This window comes from Etheostoma cragini, chromosome 9 (assembly GCF_013103735.1).
Source record: "Etheostoma cragini isolate CJK2018 chromosome 9, CSU_Ecrag_1.0, whole genome shotgun sequence".
Lineage (NCBI taxonomy): Eukaryota > Metazoa > Chordata > Actinopteri > Perciformes > Percidae > Etheostoma > Etheostoma cragini.
Genome location: NC_048415.1, coordinates 29,672,416 through 29,677,151, shown reverse-complemented (window position 1 = coordinate 29,677,151; position 4,736 = coordinate 29,672,416).

The window sequence follows — 4,736 nt, the reverse complement described above, 5'->3', positions numbered from 1 at the left end:
CAACGTTCCCCCTCCGACCAACTGCTCCACCCTTGTGCTTTTCTGTCTAAGAAGTTATCCCCTGCAGAACGGAACTACGACGTGGGCAATCGGGAGCTGTTGGCGGTCAAGGTGGCTCTAGAGGAGTGGCGTCACCATTTGGAGGGTGTGGAGCAACCGTTTGTGGTTTGGACTGACCACAAGAACCTGGCTTGCATCCAGTCCACCACCAGGAGGCTCTCATCTCGTCAAGCCAGGTGGGCCCTGTTCTTTAGCAGGTTTAAGTTCACCTTGACGTACCGTCCGGGTTCACGGAACGTTAAGCCGTACGCTCTGTCCCGGCTATTCGACGGCCCTGAGGACGGCGCCAAGTCCGAGATGCTGTTGCCGCCTACCTGCGTGGTGGCTGCTCTTCGTTTGGAGATCGAGGCGCTGGTGAAGGCTGCCCAACCTCAGGACCCCGACCCCGGAGGGGGCCCTGCTGACCGGATCTACGTTCCGGAGTCGGTACGGTCCCAGGTGTTGCAGTGGATTCACACATCACGTTTCTCCTGTCATCCTGGGGTGCGTCGTACGTCCACGCTGTTGAAGCGTCACTTCTGGTGGCCGTCCATGAACGCTGACGTTCGGGCCTACGTCGCTGCCTGCTCCATCTGTGCGCGGGGTAAGGCCTCTCATCGTCCGCCAGCTGGCCTGCTTCTGCCGCTTCCGGTTCCCAGTCGCCCTTGGTCTCACATGGCTCTGGACTTCGTCACCGGCCTGCCCAAGTCTAAAGGTAATGACACTATACTCACCGTGGTGGACAGATTCTCAGAGATGTTTAACCCATTGCTCTCGAAATATTGTAATAAATGTAAGTTGTCTGAAGGTACATATTTCCAGTGTATGTTTGAATGCCCCTTTATTAATGACTTCCCGGTCAAGACATTGATGATGATTCAAGAAAAAACTCTCTCTCTAACTCCTGTTGGCTGTATTCTGAGGTTGAATCCTAAAGCAATGGGTCTTAGCTCCTCCAAATTAAGGCTACTGGAGGTGCTTCTCTTTAATGCTAGGAGATGCATTCTTATCTTGTACATCTCAGACTCTGTTCCCATGATTTCACCATGGACTCAAAGTCTGTTGGAGCTTCTCCTATTAAAAGCTATTAGCTTCTGGCTGGAGACATGCCTTTTTGCTTTTTCGAAATGGCTACAGTAACTAATTTTGCCACGTTGAGTATGCCTCAAGTTTGCAAATCTTTTTGTTTTTTTCTATTTTATTTTATTTATTTAAATTTAATTACTTTTCTGTTGTCTAGCGTTTTTTGTTGTTTTTTAAGAAGTTGCAGGTAGGCTTAAAGGAGGGCTCCATTCTTTACTTAATGGCTGTCTTCTTTTATACTGTGATTGCACTTTGGAAACTTAGAATAAAGATGTACTACAAAAAAAACACACCAATAAAAACATTTGAGTGTTGTTGTCCAGGGCACATGAAATTGTTAATCCGACCCTGCTTAGTGTGATAATGTAATGTTAGTATTCCAGTGTTTCCTCTAGATTTAATCTGCTAATGTTAGCTACCTACCATTACCTTGAAACCATCCAGACGGTACCGTAGGCTTAGGCAGGTTAGATAGCAAGCAAAGTCGGAAGGGATACTTTTTAAAATAAAACTTGTGTTTTGCTTAAATATCTGATCTTTCTGCTATTACGAAACATAATTTTGACTGTTCATAGCATTATGTCTTTTATTGTAAGAAACACACTAAATAATGATTTCGACTATGTATCGGCATGTAATTTACGGTTGTGTAAGGTGCTGGAAAAGCTTTAAAATGGACCTAAGTTTGACCTTGGAAAAGGTGTACGAACCCTGTAGTAATCTCTGTGCACCGCTAAACAATTAGCCCCTTAACAGGCAAGCTAGCTTACTAGCCAGCCTCTAAATTAGTAAAATGTAACAATGTCATGTTAAATTCAAACGTTATTGTCACATCGCCGGAAATGTGTATACAAAGCTATTTCATATATATATATATAGTTGCTCTTAAAACACAGGACTGTGCACCAGGTCCCCCCCCCCCCCCCTTTTTCTCTGCACTACCTACACTTTGTTTTTATATTTTATATTTTCTGTCGACGCTGTAAAGGGGTTGCTTTAATCTCATTGCACAGGTACTGCACTTGGTCATAATGACAAAAAAGGCATTGTATTCTATTCTAACGCACATTGCTCTCGCCAGCTGAGTGACCATTTTGGGTAACACTTTACAATAAGGGTACGTCAGCATTAATTAATGCATTTAATAAGCATTCATTAATTACCTGTTAATAAGGTGTCTAATAAACATGTAATAACAATGCTCATGTTTGCTCATGTTAAATCAAGTATATCTTGATGCATTATTTACCATTAGTTAATGCATGAACTAACTGTTAATTACTATTACTTGGCTGTCTCTTATATCATTAGTAATTGCAACAATTGTTAAGAGGTGCATAGAATGGTGCTTGCTATGCTTGTCGGGGGATGTGGAGCTTTCCAACTCCGAAGGCTTTTTTAATTCCACATCAATTTTTGTTAAACTGCCTTCATTCAAAATCTACACAGCTGATTTCTCGCCTTAAAACATCTTAAAAATGAATTTATTGATTTAATAATAGACGTAAATTGTGAAAACCTGTGTACCGGAAACCATCCGCGCTTTACACACGAATTGAATGCTGGGATACCGGCCCGGCCAAGTTCACACAAGTTACCATCCGATGTATCCTCGGTAAAATGGGCGTGTCGAGATCACATCCGGGGATTTCAACTGTTCTTGCTAAAATGCTAACTTGTGTATTGGGTCACTACTTTGGCCACCAAACATGACGTTTCACAAGAACACAAGAACACAAGTCAATAGAAGAACACAGATTGAGAAACGCCCCCAGACTACCACAATAAAACAGGAAACAGAACATTAACAAAACAAGACCAAACATAACACCCTACAATAATCACAAGACAGAAAACCAGGCTAAGAAATAAAGACAGGAAAACAGACTACCACAATAAGACAAGGCGTCTATCTACCCTTTGTTCAGGTCTTGACTAATTGTTATTAACAGTTTACTAAGGTGTCTATTTTGTCATGGTTTGGGGTTTTGTTGGGATTATTTTTCCCTTTTTTGCCTCCTTGTGTTTGTTTCTAAGTTTTCTCCCCGGTCTTGTGTGTTATCTCTGTCTTGTGTTTCCTGTTTTATTTTGGAGTCTGTTTTCTGTCTTGTCTGGCCTCTAGATTTACTTATTGTTTTCCCGCTCTTGTGATTACCTGATGTTTCCCACCTGATTCCCTGCCCTCTTGTCACCTGCCTCTCGTTACCTTGTTACCTTGTGTATTTAATGTCTGTGCTTCCCTCGTCTCTTGTCAGATTGTTCTAGATGTTCCACCTGTCAGTACATCATCTTGCTACCTGCTCCTGTATGCCCTGTAAGTCTCTTCTATGTGTATTAGTCTTGTCTTTTCCTCACCCTTTTTCCGCTGGATCCCTGTGGCCTTTGTGTTTTGGATTTGGGGATTTTTCCGTGAAGTTTGTAACTGTTTATTCCCTTGTGGAATGTTTCTGTTTTTTTTTTCCAATAAATTACCCTGTCTTCACCTGCGTTTTGATCCTCCTTCCCCTGCTAAACATCACATATTTTACCCTTAGTTAATGCAGTAACAAGTCTTAACAAACTATCAGCCTATTTTAGCATTAGTAACAAGCCTTGACTAACTATTAATAACAGTTAACTAAGGTGTCCATTTTAACACTAGTTAAACTAAAATGTCTAAACTGGAAATAACAGTTAACTAAAGTGTCTAACTATCATTTACAAATGTTGTTAATGTTAAATAAGGCATGTCATTGTTTAAGGGTTTGTAAGATGCTATTCACATTTGTTATTACTGCAATAAGCATCACTTAACAGTTAATCATACAATTTAAACATTAAGTAAATGTTAACAAACAAACTCTTGATAAAAAGTAAACCCTTAGTTGATGTTAATTAATGTATTCATTATAACTTAAGAGTAAGCCTAGCTAGCTCTAAGTGACCCAAATATTATTATTATGATATAGAATAATAATATTAAGTATAGCTCATACTCTGCCAGACAAGCAAAATGTTTATCTTGTTTATCACCTGGCTGATGAGAGCATAAGGTTGGTCATTGCCTCTAATATTGTTTGTATTTTGAGTCCCTTTATGATATGCCGTTAAAGAGTTTTATGGAAATGAGTGTTGTGCAAGTAAAGTCAGCATATTAGCCTGCAGTTAGTATTACCAGGCTAATGAGCCTGTTTAGCTACATGGAAACGGTGTAACTTGAGAGATAGAAATGCAATTACTATGGTATATTGGATGTGACTAAAGGTTGAAAGGAGAATCCTTTTATATTTCATTTAATATTTTATTTGGCCTTTAATTTAAGTTGATTTCTGTGGAGAGAGAGTGAATAAACCATCAAACCATGAAGATCATCTTCCTTGGCTACACTATAGTTGATGTAATTGATAATGGATAATCATGATTGTCACTTGGTAGAGTGTGTACCATTAAGGCTGCCCTATAATGTTTTGTTATGATTTGCGTATACAACATGTGTAAAGACATGATGTTAATCTACACAGTAAAAAATGGGGTGTTAATATTTCAGAGTTAACATTTTTTAACCCAGATAGAGTATTTTCAACATTTTGGAGAGTAAAGTTGCTCTATCAGTGGAGTTAAAAGTGAGTGTAAAA